Source organism: Hemitrygon akajei, chromosome 32, assembly GCF_048418815.1.
Source record: "Hemitrygon akajei chromosome 32, sHemAka1.3, whole genome shotgun sequence".
Classification (NCBI taxonomy): Eukaryota; Metazoa; Chordata; class Chondrichthyes; order Myliobatiformes; family Dasyatidae; genus Hemitrygon; species Hemitrygon akajei.
The window spans coordinates 11,738,955-11,758,538 of record NC_133155.1 but is presented as its reverse complement, the minus strand read 5'-3'; the positions used below and the strand labels follow the sequence as shown (position 1 = coordinate 11,758,538).

At 42.6% G+C, this 19,584-nt stretch overlaps 1 protein-coding gene across 5 annotated transcripts in view; it reads left to right on the top strand.

The window, feature by feature from the left end:
* The window catches only part of LOC140719642 (calcipressin-2-like), a 126,311-nt gene that overhangs the window by 71,438 nt on the left and 35,289 nt on the right, over window positions 1-19,584 (top strand). The window lies entirely within an intron of this gene.

Here is a 19,584-nt window from a genome sequence, read left to right as displayed (position 1 = left end):
TGCATTGAGTTACTGTCACGTGATTGGCTGATTAGTTATTTGTATTAATGAGCAGGTGCACAGGTATGCCTAATAAAGTGGGCTCTGAGTGTACCAAAGAAGAGACTTGTATTTGGAAGCATGAGAACGAATCTTCTTCTTGAGTAGAATGAATGTCTTAATTGACCGGAGAGGATAAATGCTATGGCTAGTGAACTGTTGCGATTTGAAATCCTAGCGTACTGTGGATCATTAGTCAGTGATCGGACAAAAATCCTGCATTCAGTAATTTCCTGGAGGATGAAAGAAGTCATTGTAAAAGCAGGGAGCTAGTGTGGTGTTCAATTTTAATCTTGATCTCATTGTATGGCAACGAATGGTTGAGAAGTCTTTTTCCTGCTTTATATTCTTCACCTTAAAGAACAGGGGAAGCTGACAGTCAATTTAATAGCAGTGATCTGGAATGAGTAAATTAGTATGGGAACATCAATGCCCTATCTGAAGGTCCTCTTAAAAAGTAGTGGATACGGCCCAGTCCATCACGGGTAAAGCCCTCCCCACCATTGCACAACTCAGCACAAAACATTGTCACAGTAAAGCAACATTCATCATTCAGGAGCCCCCACCACCCAGGACATGCTCTCTTCTCGCTGCTGCCATCAGGGAGAAGGTACAGGAGCCTCAGGACTCATACCATCAGGTTTGGGAACAGTTACTACCCCTCAATCATCAGGTTCTTGAACCAAAGGGATAACTTCACCCAACTTCACTTGCCTCATCACTGAACTGTTCCCATAACCAACGGACACGCCTTCAAGGACTCTTCACCTCACATCGTCAAAATTTATTGCTTATTTATTATTACTATTATTATTTCTCTTATTATTTGCACAGTTTGTGTCTTTTACACACTGATTGAGTGCCCATGTTGGTATGGTCTCACTGATTCTATTCTGGATTTATTGAGTATGCCCACAAGAAAATGAATTTCATGGTTGTATATGGTGACATCTATGTGCTTTGATAATAAATTTACTTAGAACTTTGGAAAAGTTATTACCACTGGCAGAGGATGTGGCATTAAAGTAAATGGAAAAGAAAACCGACGGAGCTGAGGTGAGTGGTGTCATCATTAAGCTGCCAGTCGAAAGGGGTGGGGTTTAGATAAGTTCATTCATAATGCGCCGTGTTGTATGATGTAGGCGATCGTCGTCTTTCCATGACCCTGATTGTTCTTGGCAATTTTTTTCTACCAAAGTGGTTTGCCTATGCCTTCTTCTAGGCAGTGCCTTTACAAGACGGGTGACCCTAGCCATTATTAATACTCTACAGTATGTTTGGCGTCCGTGGTCGTATCACCAGGACTTGTGATATGCACCGGCTGCTCATACAACCCTCCACCACCTGCTCCCATGGCTTCATGTGACCCTGATCGGTGGGAGGGGGTGGGGTGGGGGGCTGAGCAGATGTTACACCTTGCCCAAGGGTGACCTGCAGGCTAGTGAAAAGAAAGAGCACCTTACACCTCCTTTGGTAGAGACATATCTCCACCCTCTCACCCTTCAATGGTAAGACAATTTGGTTTTTTCAGAAAAGGATAAAATGCTTACTGGGCTTTATAGAAAGCTTAGAGGATTGAAAGGCCCTTTCAAAGAGCTGAGGCAGAAATATTTGGCTACATGGACTCATTCTGTGCTGGGTGACTATGAATCTAAAAGTTATTTCTGTTCTTAAGTGATATTTGGGGTTTTAAAGCGCTTCCATCATTTGTAACTTCTTAGCTGTAAATAATGTGAGTAACTGATGACTTTAGAACTAGACAACAACAATGACACAGCTTATTTATGGAAGAACAGAATTGTGGATATAGTCAGTGACCTCGGCCATGGCAGTAATGCTGTTAATTTGGTTATATAAGCTTTACATTTCCTTCAAATTGTAGGTTTGAGTGGCTATTGCCCGGGGCTCTAGAAATAAAAATCATAATTTGTTGGGTGCACAATTCAATTCTTACAGTTAACCCTATTTCTCCAAACTATTTGTCAAAAGATTCTTTGATGGAGATTCTCTTTCATGTAGTTGGATCTTATTGCCGCATCTGCATTGAAATGAAATGACCTTGAATTTGTATTAATGCAAAATGTGTCACATTATTTCTGGAGTAAAATCAATGAGAGAGAATTCTGTCAAACCACACAGCACTTTGGGCTATATACAAGCTGCAAAATTAACCCCAAATTAACTATGATACTCCGAGGCTATTCGATCCATGGCCTTATTTTAACCCTTTTAATTCAGCACTAGAATTGTGTCAATATGAATTAGTTAAAGTGTGCATGACTATTATGTCGCTTTAAATGGATTGAGATGTTGTTTTGTGGAGCAATTGGAAATGGGTATTCTCTCAGATTTCTATTAAATTTTAAGTATTATCCAGCTCACGATGAATCATCTGAATGTGACTTCAGAGGCTTGAATGGAATTCTCCCACCCTTTCCATTGGTTACAGCAGGGCAAAGGGCAATCTGAGCCAATGGGTTTAAATATTACTTTGTCATACTTTCTTTTTAAGAAGAAAAAAAACTCATTCTCAACATTTCCACCATTTTTTGATAGGCATTAATTCCCTATCAAAAAATGGTGGAAATGTTGAGAATGAGTTTTTTTTCTTCTTAAAAAGAAAGTATGACAAAGTAATTCTATGTTTAGAATTAATCTTGTAACAATTTGTTTTATTTGTGATGCGGGTGTCATCACAAATTCTAGTCATCATTAATTGCATTCCATGGTTCCCCCTGAGAAGGGAGTGGTGAACTGTCCTTTGAATCAATGCAGCCCTTCTGGGGAAGGTGTTACCACAGTGACGTTGCCTCAGGAGATTCACAATTTAGATGTGATTCACATTTAAGGAACAGTGATTTGTTTCCAAGTTAGGCTGGTGTCTGCCTTTGAGGGGAATTTGCAGGTGGTGGTGCTCCCATGTAGCTAAAGCTATTGACCTTCATGTTGGTAGAAGTTAAGAGTTTTGTCAGAGTAGCTGAGATAAATAAGTACAATGCATGTTCTACATACCCCCAAGAGGGCCAAAGCTTTGTTGTGGTTTGGAGACTTACATGTCTCAAAGACCTGGAGAGCTATGTTGGCTGGAGTCAGGGCCTTGTGCTTTGGCTCTTGGTCGGGTCACCCATGCTAAACAGGTCAAAGGGTAGAGGCAAAACTAAGAGTGGTCCACCGGTCCTCCAGGTTCAGGGGTTCAGCTCAGGGCTAACAACCCTGACTGGTAAAACAAAATTGTTATGGAAACAGCAATGAAGAAACCTTCCTCGCCTGAGTGCGACGGTATTCCTGAGTCTCCACCTGGGACTTGCGTGACTGACGGTAGTGAAAACCGAGGGGAAGCTACTGACATGATGAAGGAAGCCCTGAACACCACCAGAGATGGAGGACGTTCACTGCAGCCCTGAACACCAGTGACATAATGGGCAGTAAGATGTTCTACATTATGTACAATGTAGCCTCTGTACTTGTTGCGGAGAATGTTTTGTGTGATGGACCGGGTGCCGATCAAGCAGGCTGCTTTGTCTCAGATGGTGTTAAGTTTCCTGGGAGTTGTTAGTGCTGCACTCAATCAAGTGGGTGGAGAATTCTCATTGCACTCCTGATTTGAGCCTTGTAGATGGCGGAAAGGCATTGAGGTGTCAGGAAGGGAGTCACTAACTGTAGAATATCCTGTCGCTGACCCGCCACAGTGTTTGATATAGTATTTACTTCACCACCTGCAGGTACTTCTCTAAGTGACACACTATCCTGCCTGGAAAAGTGTATATTACTGTTTCTTCATTGTTCTAGGCCTAAATCCTGAAGCTTCCTATCCTACAACTTGTAGTGCTACTGTCTTGGGAATAGCACAGATATATCTGGTGCTGCTTTTTGAGATTTTAGAATTTTGTGTGGTACTGAGGATTGAGTAACCCACATCGGAATTTCATTTTGTAATTGCAAGTCAACCTCGAAATACTAGAAGGGGGAAAAAATAACATTTTTGTTATACAATCGTATATAGTGGTATGTAATACTTTGGTGCAAGTTGTTTTAAGATGTAGCATATCAGCTATTGCTCTTTCTGTATATATTGCAGCAATGTTTATGTTAGATCATTCCAGAAACCCTTTGTTTATCAGGAGAAGCAGCCTGCTTGTGTGATAACAGGCACAAAGCTGGATGATTCTGTAAACTTTTCTCGCATAAAATACATTATTAAAGAACTGTCTGTCCTCCAGTATCATTGTGCGAATGAGAGAATAATTAATACCTACAGATCTGATAGGTATGCTAGCTAGAAGGTGATAAGTGAAGCCTCGTGGGTGGGAAAGGTAAAGGGCTGGAGCGGAAGGAATCTACTAGGAGAGGAGAGTGGATCATAGGAGAAAGGGAAGGAAGATAGGACCCAGGGGGAGTTGATAGGTAAACATATCTATTTATTTACATATTTATTGAGATGCAGCACAGAATAGGCCCTTAGAACCGCGTCGGCAAGCAACCCCTGATTTAATCTGAGCCTAACCACATGACAGTTTACAATGACCTACCGACCGGTACATCTTTGGGCTGTGGGAGGAAGCCAAAGCTCCTGGAGAAAACCCATGCAGTCACAGGGAGAATGCACAAACTTCCTACAGGCAATGGTGGGAATTGAACCCAGGCTTCTATACCATAAAGCATTGTGTTAACCACTACACTACCGTGATGCAGTTACGATCTCAGTATTTACTATTAAATGTTGACTGCAGAAGAGCTGGTGGGGAAGGACCATGTTTTGGGGTTCTTCCCCTGCTGGAAGTTGGGGTGTGCTGGGGGGGGAGGAATCCCCTCGATTACTTGTAGTATTTAATATGAAATCCTAGAGTGCCACGTGAGTGCAGCAGTATTGAAATGTATGGAATGCACTGACCATGGATGTAAAGAATGCAAAGATATTGAATGGTTTATTGTTGCAAGTAAATTTTTTATTGTGAATAAAGTTTATTTTGGGCTGTATCCCAACCATTGAATAAAACGTCATAACACGAGGAAATCTGCAGATGCTGGAAATTCAAACAACACACACAAAATGCTGGTGGAACACAGCAGGCCAGGCAGCATCTATAGGGAGAAGCGCTGTCGACGTTTCGGGCTGAGACCCTTCGTCAGGACTAACTGAAAGGAAAGATAGTAAGAGATTCGGTTAGTCCTGATGAAGGGTCTCGGCCTGAAATGTCGACAGTGCTTCTCCCTATAGATGCTGCCTGGTCTGCTGTGTTCCACCAGCATTTTGTGAATAAAACATCATAATTTATTTACATCAGGTTGATTATTGATGCCGGTAATTACTTGCTTGGCAAAACTCTCAAGATGCTGAAGGAACTCAACAGGCCAGGCAGCATCTGTGGAAATGAATAAACAGTCAACGTTTCGGGCCGAGACCCTTCTTCAGGATCGAGAAGGAAAGGGGGAAGATGCCAGAATAAAAAGGTGGGAGGTAAGGGAATGACGATAGCTAGAAGGTGACAGATGAAGTCAGGTGAGTGGGGAAGGTAAAGGGCTGGAGAGGAAGGTGGAACATGGGAGAAAGGGAAGGAGGAGAGGACCCAAGGTGAGATGATAAGCAGATGAGAAGAGGCAAGAAGCCAGAGTGAGGAATGGGCATAGGGGAGGTAATCTTTTTTACCAGAAGGAGATAACGATATTCATGCCATCTTGTTGGAGGCTACCCAGACAGAAAGTAAGGTGTTGCTCCCCCACCCTGAGGGGGGCCTCATCTTGGCACGAGAGGAAGCCATGGACCGACATGTTGGAATGGGAACAGGGAATCGGAATTAAAATATTTGGTCACCTTCATGGTCCGTTTGTGGCTGGTGGTGTGGAGGTGCTCAACGAAGCGGTTCCCCAATTTATGACAGGTCTCACCAATGTAGAGGAGGCTGCATCAGGAGCACCGGACACAACAGACGATCCCAGCAGATTCACAGGTGAAGTGTTGCCTCACCTAGAAGAATTTTTTGGGGTTCTGAATAGCAGAGAGGAAAGAGATGTGTAATTAACATAATATATAATAAATTTGGTGAGATAACTATTTCAATCTATTCAAGTTTACCTAATAAACTAGTGAGTTAAAATAGATTAATGGAGCATTGCAACAGATTATCAGGAACGTATTTCTTTAAATCTGTGAAGAACAGTCAACAATCTTAATTATTTTCTGGTTAGTATGGAGGACGTAAAGGACTTAATCAGAAGGCAATTAAATGATATCATGGGAAGTATGTCATTTTCTTTCTCCTCAAACAAAGTCTGAAATAACTAAATTGGCCTCTCACCAGTTTTTTGAACCTTAGAAGGTAGCACGTTAATCTCTTAAACTTTGTACAAACATTGAAGTAAAACCACACATATTGGGCACCCCACTGCAACCTTCCACCTTCCAGGTGACAGGGTGGAGATACATCTCTACCAAAGGAGGTGTGAGGCACATCTTCCCTCCGCTAGCCTGCAGGTCACCTTTGGGCAAGGTGTAGCACCTGCTTAGCTCCCCTGATCAGGGTGACGTGAAGCCATGGGAGCAGGTGCTGGATGGTCGTATGAGCAGCCGGTACATATCACAAGTCCTGGTTGTGCGACCACTGACACCAGGAAGAGTATTGATAATGGCTGGAGTCACCTGTCCTGTAAAGACACTGCCCAGAAGGAGGCAATGGCAAACCACTTCTGTAGAAAAATCTGTCAGGAGCAATCATGGTCATGGAAAGACCATCATCACCCACGTCATACAACACGGCACAAAACGAACAAACCAACCAAAAAGGTGAAGACATGGGAGTACTTTTTTTTCCCATAGATGCTGCCTGGCCTGCTGAGTTCCTCCAGCATTTTGTTGTTGTTTGGATTTCCAGCATCTGCAGATTTTCTCTTATTTGTGACAAAAGGGTAAAGATAGTTCCAGTGGGAAGCCTTGTAAGAAAGGAAAGAGCGAATGCTTCCTTTACTGATACCTATTTAAATATAATATACATTAAAATTCTCATAATCTAACAAACTCAGGAATTGTGGTGCTGGACCTGGCAGATTTTCTAGACTACTGAATGTTGTTGAGTATTGATTACCCAACACACATTTAATTCACATACTTTTTCATGTTGCCTACCAGTACAAAAACATTTCCAGTGAAGCTTTGAGACAGGAAGGGAACCAGGGATCTGAGAGTTCCAAGGGGTTCCAGAATAAGGTCTCTATAATTTTAAAGGGAGCTCAGGAAATGGTCCTCTGGCGAGTTTAGAGTGAGTGTCAGAACGATCACCCAATGAGCCAGATGCTGAACCATTCCAGATAGATAGCCTACCAGAGATGTACTGTTTGCTTTGCCCATCCTCAGGCTAAATAAGTACAGGAAGCAAAACTAAGCGAATATAGGAAAATTTTAGCAAACAATTTGCTAAAATATTTGCAACATTTCAGGTGCCGCCGTTGATAGAGAATGGGGGAAAAGATCCAATATTAGTATTTGGCAATGCTGATAAAAGGCTGCAGTACATTACCGGTAATTACTTTCTTTATCTCTCAGGTTTTGCCTGAATACTGAGAGGGTGATATATTTTACATTTTTGCTCTGAGATTCAGAAAAATGTCTTTTAAAAAAAAAGTTGTCTGTTTATGTGGATAAAAGGGAAAAGTTGTGGGGCTTTGATAAAGTGGCTTAGCAGGAGCTGGATAATATTAAATCTCCAAAGTGTCTGAGGGATTATCGGAAAAGGGTATGGGTTCTGGAAGGTGCTGCTGTGACCCTAATAATGCACTAATAAGGGAATTGGACAAAAAGCCCTTGTCCTACATTTAGATTCTGAATATATCTCATTTCCATTCCCCTTGCTCCTTCTGCGCTCCGTTGGCAGCTCTTGCCACGACAGCATGGCCGAGATCAGAGGCACAGCATGTGGACTGAAAAGGTGAATTGCAAGCTCGAGCTCCACGGCACAGTGTGTGCTGCCACGTTAACCTGCAGCGTGCTGTGCTCTCCCTGCACTGGTGCACCATCATCCGATCTGAGAGCACAGCACGGGCCTGCAATGCATCAGTTTACCGGCTGGTTTTCACAGAAACGATCTTTGGTGGCATAGAATACTACTGCAATATGCTGTTTCTCCAGAGCCGGGGAGGAGGATAGTGTACCAGAGCAAATAGTTTACTACAAGAAGGGCAAGAAATCTGTTGGCAGATGTCTGGAAACAAACTGTTCGTCTGGCCTTCATTTGGAGAATAGCAGGTGGCATATGAAGATTATTTTCTTCAAGTGAAGCATCTGATTAAACAGGGTCATAGCTATCTGTGCTGCTCAAACTGTGCGAATGTAAAAGCTGTATCATTTTTCATCGAGCGTTGCTGTCATGTACTAAATGTTCGACAATGTTCTAAAAAACAAATTCAGCTCTGTGCCCCACTGTAAAATGTTAGTATTACTAAAGATTGTCAGAATACCTCATTGTGATGTCATTACAACTCCAGTAATAGGAAGGTAATTGGCTAAAAACAGCTCACGGGTTCTGATTTCAGCTATAATCAGAAACTACTGTGTGATTGTTAGGATGCAGTTTGCTTTTCACCTTGACTCATTATTCAGTCGACTGCCAATTTGAAAGAGGGCACATATGCATGCCCAAGGCAGGACGAGCAACCTTGTGGTCAATATTGGCATTTTCCTCACTGCCCTTCACATCACCTTGTTAAACATTTGACAGCATAAAACAATATTGAATTTATCGAGGGGAATGAAGCAGCTGAATTTAGATAGCAATTCCATTCAACATGCGTTGCTGCAAATAAAATGGGTGTAGAAAGAAAAGCTAAGCCATTCCCATTCCTGTTCCGATATTCCCATTCCCGATTCCAATGTATTGGTCCATGGCCTCCTCTTGTGCCAAGGTGAGGCCACCCTTAGGGTAGAGGATCACTCTGACCTTTTACCTCTTCTTACCTGCCTGTCACTTACTCTTGGATCCCCTCCTCCTTCCCTTTCTCCCATTGGTCTAATCTTCTCTCCTATCAGATCCCTTCTTCTCTGGACTTGACCTTTACAAACAGTTTTTGCCTCGTTTTAGTATTTTCAGCTTCAATATTTTGCAGTTCTTTGGAGAGCAAAGGGAGTGGGGAATAGTCATCCAACTGAAACGTGGTCTCTACATCAGTGCTCTCCTCACTGTCTTTCTAACATCTGACCCCTAGGTTCCAGTTTCTCCTCTGCTCCATTGATCTTAGTTCTGATCTCCTGCAAAGTTTTGTTTTAGTTTTATTTTGAATAAGTCACTTGTGAATGAACAATCTTTGGCAGCTGCTGTGGTTGAGCTCAGGGTGAGGGATGCATTGGGCATGGCTTATCTTGCTTTCTCGGCTTGCATTTTTGGCATTTCGCTTTGAAACATTGCACGCTTGGCCCATTTACCAGAGCCATGCTGAATTTCATTGTATAATAATGTTAAGTATTGTGTGGTTGTCGTCATTTGAGAAATAGCTTTTAACTTTTATGTGCTGCGAAGCGCTTAACATTCATGACTTAACCTCTAAATCCATATGTTCAAAGGTTCATTTACTTTCAAACTATACAACTTGAAATTCTTCTTCTCTGGGTAGCCGTGAAACCAAGAAAGAAAAGAAAGGCAGCGTGATCATCACCCCCCCCCCCGCACAAAATGGAACAGGCACATCAGCCCCCAATCCACCTCCCCGCACAAAAAAAAAGAACAAAGCAGAACGGACACATCGACCCCCGAATGCCACCTCCTGCACACAAAAAATGAACAAAATGGAACATTCACATCAACCCCCAAATCCCTCCTCGCACACAAAAATACGAACAAAATGGAACAGGCGCATTGATCCTCAAATCCCTCCCCCCACACAAAAAAATGAGCAAAACAGACGGGAACATCAAGCCCTCAAATTCCCCTCCCTGCACAAAAAAAAGAACAAAACAGAACAGACACGTTGACCTCCAAATCCCTCCTCCCGCACAAAAAAAAACTAAGAAAGATTGGGCAAAAAACACAGAATATAAAATCTATAAGACTAAAAAAAAGTTGGTATTGCCCAAGTCCTCATCCAAAATGAAGAAAATGTGGGCAACATTCTCTAGACCCAGTGGCAGACCTTTCCCTTTCCGTAGCAGAGCCATCATAAGACAGGCAGCCGGCGCTCACCCTTCACACTCACCTCGATGCCTCAATCTCCCTCATCACCTTAATCGGTGCTCAAGGGAAGCTTTCCACGATTTAAGAATTCCTGTACAGGTGTATAAGTACAACGCATACATACAAGCGAGGGTTTGGAAGACAGGTGGGATGAATTTGTTGTCTACTATTGCACTTCGAGTATCTTGAGCCATCTGGGATCACTGTTCGTGCATTCAGTCCTGACTGGTGAACTGTGTGGTTTAAGGACACCTCACTAACCTGCAGGGGAATTGCAAGTTATTTGGCCCCTCACATTCCCTCTGTTATTCAGAAAGGTTCCAGATCATTTGTTTTACCACAGCACCACTTTCTTGCATGAGGGTCAGTAGCTGAGTCTCCATTCCCCAACTGGTTATAGAATTCCAAATATTCATTAATGAAGTTTCTTCTCATTTCATGCTGCATGACCAATCCCTCATTTCAGAACCTTGACTGCCAGATACCCCAGCCCAGGGAAACATCAACAGCACATCTACTGTGACCAGCCTGTAAGAATTATGTATGTTTCAGTGATGTTACCACTCATTCTTTTAAATCAGGGATTCCAAACCTGGGATCTACAGACCCCTTGGTTAATGGTAAGCATCCATTGAATGAAAAGGGTTGGGAACCCCTGCTCCAAATTTTTCCAGAGGGTAGACCAGCCTTCTTAATTTTTCCTCTTCTGACTTACCTGCCATTGCAAGAATCACAGGCCTCACTCACTCTTTTGCAAAGGACTAATGCATTATTTATGTCAGATGTGATCATTCTGCCTGTGTTTAAAGCCAATGTAGTTTTGTTTTTCCAGCTCATGGGTTCACCTCCTTTGCTTGCTAACTGTCTCGTTATACATCTGCACATTTTTTAACTACTCTAAGGAAAGGGGCAGTTGATGTTTGGGAATCGAGACCTTTCATCATTCTTGATGAAGGGAAAGGCCCAAAGCATCAACCGTCCTTTTCCCTCTGATGATGTTACTGAGTTCCTCCAGCTATGTAGTGTGTTGCTTCAGATTGCAGCATCTGCGTTCTCAGTGTTTCCTTTACTATTCTCTGCTGACTTGGCACGTTCTACCCTAATACAGTGTCGCCTGCCTTTATTAGGATAAGCGTAGCAGGTTAACGTGATGCTGGTGCAGCTCGGGACGCACCCGAATCCGGAGTCAATTTACAGCGTCGTGCTGTAAAGGAGTCTCTGTTCGTCCTCGCCCGTGAAATGTGTGGGTTTTCCCTGGGTCCTCCGGTTTCCCCCCACAGTCCAAAGACGTACTGGGTAGGCTAACTGGTCATTGTAAATTGTCCCGTGATTAGGGTTAATCGGGGTTGTGGGGTGCTGGGGTGGTGGGGCTCAAAGGGCCAGAGGGACTACTCTGCGATGTATCACTAAATAAATAAATAAACAATTATTTTTGTATTACTTTGATCAAATCTATGGAAGGCAGTTGGTATGTATTTCTTCTTAGAGTAAGGGTTCCAATCCTGGGGTCCTCAGTTAATGGTAGGGGTCCATAGCATAAAAAAGATCGTGAACCTCTTCTAGAGTAAGAGGTATAAAGTTTTGCCTCATCTTTTGATGTTCACTGACGCTGCTCCATACTCCAGTTCTGTAACATCCAGTTCCCTTAGAGCAATGGTCTACCAAACATGGCCCTCAGACCGCATCGTACCTGTGAGCTGCTCCAGTGCACGGCAAACTGCCCGTGCCTACTACAACGTGGTCCCCGAAGTTTCTGAGCAGAGCGGGGCTGTCCTGCCGGAACTGCAAGCCCAGAGATGAAATGGTAACAGACAAGTCATGCCCAACTTCTCCCCAAGTGCACCTGCTGTCAGAGATTATTGCTTCACATTTAAAATGCTCAAAAAATCCATTAAAAATTAATCATGCTATTAACACACTTCCTAAAATAGTTTAAAAAATTAAATTAAACCACCAGAAAACAATTAAATTCACTTCAAAATTAAGTACACTTCAATTAAGTCAGTAATTTAAAAAATGGAAATACTAGAGACTTGAACATCTCTCTCGGAGCCTCTCTACTCGGCTGAAATGAATGGATTTGTTGATCAGGCACTTGATCCAGTGTTGCACATGATGGGTATGCAGGTTTGCTCTTGCAAATGGAAACTGAAGGAAATTGGTGCATCACTGCTGCAGTCTGTGAGGGTCCAATCTCTGATGCAGCCAGAACGACGCAGCCCAGGCTTTCTGTGATCGCATAGATGGCTTTAGAAAAGATACAGATTCAGTCTGGTCCCTGCTGCAAAGCAATATTGTACAGCGCTGGCTTAAACGCTAAAATAATGTCCTAATCATTTCAACAGAATTGTTTCTCCTTAAACATAGATGAGTACTGAACAGGAACCAACTCCCAGTCGTTGACTGTGTTGGCCATGATGCTTTTTATAAGATTTTTACCAAATACTGTTAATTACCAATTCAGCAGTTAAGGTAGAAGGTAAAAATATTTTCCACACCCACAGGCAGAAAGCGGTATAGCAGCTAAAGTAACGGTTTATCACCTTTCTCATTTTTCATTGGTTAAGTACCAGCACTTTACCCATGCGATATAGTTGTTTTACTATTTAGCCTGTTAACTAATTCATTCCTATCTAAGGAACTTGCTTTATTTTATTATAAAAGTGATGGATTTTCAGAAGCGCCGTCTTGGCTTCTCTTTCACTCCTTTGTCTATACACCTCTTAACATGGTTTCTCAGTTTTTAATTTAGTTCTTGTATATTTGCTTGTACTTCAAAATGAACCGAAATCTTGGAATTCAGACTGCTCGGTGTGCTTGACCCCTGGAAGAACCCTACGGATCAGAAATTAAACAGAGATTCAACAATGTCAACCTTAGCTCATCCCATCAGCTCCACCATGGGCATTTGCCATGTCCCCATCAAGAACTTCAAAAGGTGATGCTTCAAGCAGGTGGCATGCATCATTAAGGACCCTTACCCTCTCCTCATTACAACCATCAGTGAGAGGTCCAGAAGCCAGAAGACACATATTTAACATTTTAGGAACAGCTTGTTCCCTTCTGCCAGGAGGTTTCTAAACATTGAACTCATGAACACTGCTGCAATATTTTGCACTACTTATCTTTTATAGCAACAGACACAAAATGCTGGAAGAACACAGAAGGTCAGGCAATATCTATGGAAAAGAGTGGACTGTCCATGTTTCAGGCCAAGACCTGTCATCAGGACTGAGGACAGACAGTGATCAACCGTCAATCAACAACAGGACTTTTAGGATGTGAGAAGAAACTGGAGTACCTAGAGGAAACTACAATCAATTTAGTTTTGACTGGTTGCATTGCAGCCTGGTATGGAAACATCAATGCCCTAGAAGGGAAAATCATTCAAGACTATATTTTTTATAGTTTTTAAGTATTGCACTGTTGCCGCAGAACAACAAATTTCATGACTTACTGTATGTCAGTGATAATGAACCTGATTCTGATCCCATCTCCCTATACATGGTCTACATCCCTTGATTGCCTGCCTGCGCACATGTCTGTCTAAATACCTGTTAAGTGGTGCTCTCATATCTTCTTCTACAACCACACACAGTAGTGCATTCTAGAAACCTACCACTCTCTGTTACAAACTTGCCTTGCAAACCTCCTTTAAACTTCACCCTCTCACTTTAAACCAATGTCCTCTAGTTTTTGACATGTCCACCCTGAGAAAAGAACTCTGACATAGTCTGGACTTTGTAAATACCTGGTCTATGCATCCCATAATTTTATGACCTTCTGTCAGGTTCTCCCTCAGCTTCCAATGCTCCAGAGAAAACAGTCCAAGTTTGTCCAACCTCTTCATGTAGTCAACACTCTCTAATCCAGACAACATCCTTGTGAACCTTTTCGGTACCCACTCCAATGCCTGCACATGTGGCACCCAGACCTTTACACAATACTCCAAATTTGCCTAAACAAAGTTTTAAACAAGTGCACCCTGACTTCCCAATGTCTATCTTCAAGGAGCTGTGCTCAGAAAGGCAGCATTCATTATTAAGGACCCCCTTAACCCAGGACCTTCCCTCTTCTTATTGTTGCCATCAGGAAGGAGGTACAGAAGCCTGAAGGCACACACTCAGTGATTCAGGAACAGCTTCTTCCCCCCTGCCATCCGATTCCTAAGTGGACATTGAACCCCTGAACAGCACCTCACTTTCTTTTGATACCCAGTCAATGAAGGCATGAGCCTCTTTTCTTTATCATTCTGTTGCCCGTTTCCAGAAGCTATGGACTTGCACCTGAAGGTCCCTCTGAAGATCCATGTCCCTAAGGGTACTGCCACTTGCTGCATAATTTCCTCTTGCATTTGATCTTCTAAACTAGATCACCTTTCTTTGACATATTTTGGATTTCTGTTCAGAAGCCTTGCTATTTTTGTACAGCTGGCCTTGTTTCAGTTATGCTGAGTTAACTAATCTAATTTATCAGAGTATGATTCCTAATCATACTATTATGTGTGCAAGACCACAGAAAAATTCAGGATCTGTAAAAACATGTAACTGATCGTTATTTATTCATTTGGAATGAGCCTAAATTCCTTCCTTGTAATGTTCTTGCCCAGAAACTGGATTGTGTAACACCACAGTTTTGTGTGCTGTACACTACAATGTTAATGAAAACAGAAAGCTGTTGAAAATTAGAGACAAGACCATGCAGAGAGCAAAGTTCTTGTGTAACAGAGAGTGCTCAGTGAACGCACTCCTTACGCCCACATATTTACACACGCACCAACATTGCCTTGTCATTCTGCTGTCACTGTGCTGAGTGTACGCACTTCATGGTCTTCACCGGTATGTTCTCATGATGGGACCGAAACTGGGCAGGTTGGATCTATGGTGCCTTTCCGTCCACGCACAGCGGAATATTCCATCTCTGAGGATCTAACCCTGTGTCAACATATTGATGCAGCTATAAAGAAGGCAAGACAACAGCTTTATTTCGTTATGAGTTTGAGGAGATTTGGTTTGTCACCTGAAGCACTCAAAAACTTCTACAAGTGTACCATGGAGAGCATTCTGGCAGGCTGCATCACTGTCTGTTATGGGGGTGGGGGTGCTACTGAACATGATTGAAATAAACTATAGATAATTGTAAAATTAGTCAGCTCCATCTTGGGTACCAGCTTCCGTAATAAAGACATCTTCAAGGAACGGTGCCTCAGAAAGGCAGCATCTACTAGTAAGGACCCTCATCACCCAGGACATGCCCTCTTCTCATTGTTACCATCAGGAGGGAGGTACAGAAGCCTGAAGGCACACACTCAGAGATTCAGGAACAGCTCTTCCCCTCTGCCATCTGGTTCCTAAATGGACATTGAATCCATGAATACTGCCTCAATTTTTTGTTTTTTATGTTTTTGCACTATTTTATTTAAACTAGTTAATATGCATATATGTATATGCTTACTGTAATTGATTTACTTTTTTTTGTTTTTTTCTATATTATCATATATTGCTGCTGCTAGTTCATGACATACGCCAGTAATATTGAACCTAATTCTGATTCTTTAGTAATGAGGATGGGTATATGTTGTTTGTACAGTATACTGTAATTAATGTAGATACTTCTGTTTATTTTCTATGTAACTCCCTCACCGTAAAACTGCCTCGTTAGCTACCTCTGCTAACAGCCACGTGACTCAGTGGCGAGAAGACCACCTTTCGTAAACAATATATGTCTAGGGTTGGTATGATTTGGGTTTCAACCAAATGGGAACATTGGAATGTTCTGATTAAAGGAACTTTGATTTGAGCGAATGCTATGTAAATACTGCCCATAAGCAAGGAATCACAGATCGTACACAACATTAAATTATAAAGAAAATATGTTTACTAATTTCAACTGTATCAAACTGTTATTAGGGAAAAGAAAAGGAAATAGGCCCATTACTGTTAAATGTGCACATAAACATTGGAACTCATCTCTTCTAAAACAAGGTATTCAGGGGTGTATTTTTAACTCATGTGCTAGACCTATGGTCTGCGTGAAAACACCCGTCACATTTTTGAACTCCCCTCGAAGACCATCTCAAGCTATCTATCTATCTATCTCTTTCTCTGTCTCTCTCTCACTCTCACACTCTCTCTCCCCTACTCTCCCTCTCCCTCATCCTCGCCCTTGCCTTCACCCTCACCCTCTCCCCCTCCCCTCTCCCTCTCTCCGCCTTCCTCCTTGGAGCCATTCATCTACACAAAGCACTCCTTGCAACAGGGGCTCTCCTTCTAACGGCATTCTGCAGCACCTTCCCTTCTGTCCGCTCCGCAGCTCTTGCCAAAAGAACCCAAACCAGACACCATCCATCACAAAACTCTCTCTCTGCCTTACTCTCTCTAGAACTTCCTCCAGATCCCACCATCCTGATTGGCTGACATCATGTTCCTAAGCTGAACAGCAGGGTGTCTTTAGCCAAAACCAAAACATTCTTCCAGCAAGACACAGTGCCTTTGCAGAAAACTGCTAAAATGAAATACCTACAGCACAGCAGTAGAAATCTTAACCAGGACATTAAATGTAATGTGATTGTAACCACATTGTGGGTGCATCATATTCTAATTCATGTGTAGTCTTAAATTAACTTTGTGGGTAATTAAAGATGATATGTCCTAGTGTGAAAAGAGCTGAATACCCTCAGTAGGGGCTGCTAGGAGCTCACACTTCACAAGAATAAGTACAGAGCTAATGTTGTGTTTTCTGGTAGATAATCTTTTTGTAAATATTAGCAGTTTTCACTATTTTTGCTAATTTTTGTAAGTTTGGTTTTTTGGTGCACCTAATAAACACCCTTGCGCTAAAGTGCTAAGCAACTCCTGCCATTTTTCCTTTGGTCATAATACACGTATCCAACACTCGTTGTGCTTTAAAGGGGATTTTTTGAGTAACTGTAGCAAAACAAAATGGTGGCAAGGTTTAGTGGGTTGAGTAGCATCTGTAAGGTATCTCTGCCTGGGGAGCAGTGATCAACCATTAATTAATCACAGGACCTTGGGACGTGAGAAGAAGCTAGAGCATTCAACGAAACCCCATACAGACACAGCGAGAATGTACACAAGTCACACAGGCAGCGCTCAGAGTCAGGACCATGTCCCCTTTATGCCATCTTTCAAATAAGGGGCTAGAAGATTATTGGTGGAATGTAATTTATGTATTGTGCAAAAGCTTTAATCATGAACCCAGTTTGTAAACGTGATCACGCATTGTGTCAGGATACCTTGACCCAAAATGCCAAGTTTTCTCTCAAATCCACCAAACGTGCTGCCCAGTCGACTGGATTCCTCCAGCAATGTTTTATTGCTCTAGATTCCATCATCTGCAGTCTCCTATGTCTCTGAGTATGACCTACTTTGCTGTTAGTTAAGGGTAATCAGCCTGACCTAAATAGTGGCTGTGGAGTCTGGAATAACTATCTTCCAACAAGTAGGTTGGTCCCAATGACCAGACCAGCAATTATCCCTCGCTTCCACTTCCCCGTCTGATGCACCATCAATAACTCTCGGAGACGGGAGGCGAACGATAGGCTTTTATTAGCAGCAAAACGGAGCACAGCATCTCGGAGACTGAAGTGGGGAGCAGTGCCTCCAGTCGCCTTTATACAGGGGTCTGTGGGGGGAGCCACAGGAGCAGTCAGCAGAGGGGCGTGTCCAGACAGGTATACATAGTTTACCACACTGTCCTTGCTGCTGACGTCCTTTTGGGCCTGACCTCATTGTATTCCACTCCTCACCCGTGCGAAGTTTTGGTTTTGCCAGGACTACTCCACTTGAGACTCCATCCAAACAGGGGACAAGGAGCTGAATTCCCGAGATGAGGTGAGGGTGACTGCTCTTGAAACTACACTTGATCAAGTGTAACATCGATATGCTGTGGTAAAACTAACCGGCAGCCATTAACGGGACATCTTTGCAGTCATACCCCGCACAAAGGTAGATGACTGTGGTTTTCAGAGGCCAATTGTACCACCCCCAGGACTTGACTGGAATGTTGTTAAAGCATTACCAAAAATCAGGCTGGTAAATTGAGTTAGCATCTTCCTCTTAGTAACTCTGCAGTTTGCATGTGTGGGCAGGATCTTCATTCTGAAATAATCTCCGAAACTGACACATACTCATGATCAAATATGTCAGCTGAGGTCAATCTGAAAGGTTAGATATTAACTGCTGGATTACGATTATCGTTCATTTTATGATTAAGTGCCCTGTGTATGTTATTTTGGCTCAGTTATACAAAAAAAATGACCAGTAACTTGTGATATTGAAAAAAAACTTGGAGCAAAGAACCAAGCATGAATCAATTATACTCAACGCTTCCTTACATTTACATGCAGTGGCAACTTTACTAAGTACAGCAGCTCATTAATGTAAATTTCTAATCAGTCAATTATCTGGCAGCAACTCAATACATAAAAGCATGCAGACCTGGACAAGAGGTTCAGTTGTTCTTCAGACCAAACATCAGAATGTGGAAGGAATGTGACCTAAGTGACTTTGACTGTGGAATGATCGTTGGTACCAGACAGGGTGGTTTCAGAATCACAAAAACTGCTTATCTCCAATGATTTTGATGCCCAATAGCTTCTAGAGGCTGCAAAAATCAACAAAAAAACATCCTGTGAGCAGCAGTTCTGTGGGCAAAAACACCTTATTAATGAGAGAGATTGGAGAATGGCCAGACTGGTTCAAGACGACAGGAAGGCAACAATAATTCGAGTAACCAAGCAATACAACGGTGGTGTTCGGAAGAGAATCTCTGAACACAACAACATGTTAACCCTTGAAGTGGATGGGCTACAGCAGCAGAAAACCACAAACATTCACAGTGGCCACTTTATGAACTGTAAGATGTATCTAATAGAGTAGCCACTGAGTCTATATGGCACCTTTAAAAGTGTAGGGGCTCTGCATAGATCATAGATTTATTTTAATCCAATAAAATTTGACACATAGTGCTTAAGAAAATAATGAAACAAATAAACTAGGATTTAAGGAGTTATGTAAATAGAAGGTTGGTTAGAGGAGGAATTCCAGAGCTCAAGAATCTTAACAATTAAAGGAACAGCCGCCAGTGATAATTGGGTGGTGGGATGGAGATCTGTCTCTACCAAAGGAGGTGTAAGGTGCTACTTCCCTCTCCTAGCCTGCACCTTGGGCAAGATGTAGCAACTGCTTAGCGCCCCCTTCCCCAAAATCAGGGTCACGTGAAGCCTTGGGTGCAGGTGATGGATGGCTGTATGAGCAGTTGATGCACGTCACAAGTCATGGTTATGCGACCACTGACACCAAGCAGACAATCTCCGAACATTATTGATAATGGCTGGGGTCACCCATCTTGTGAAGTCACTGACCAGAAG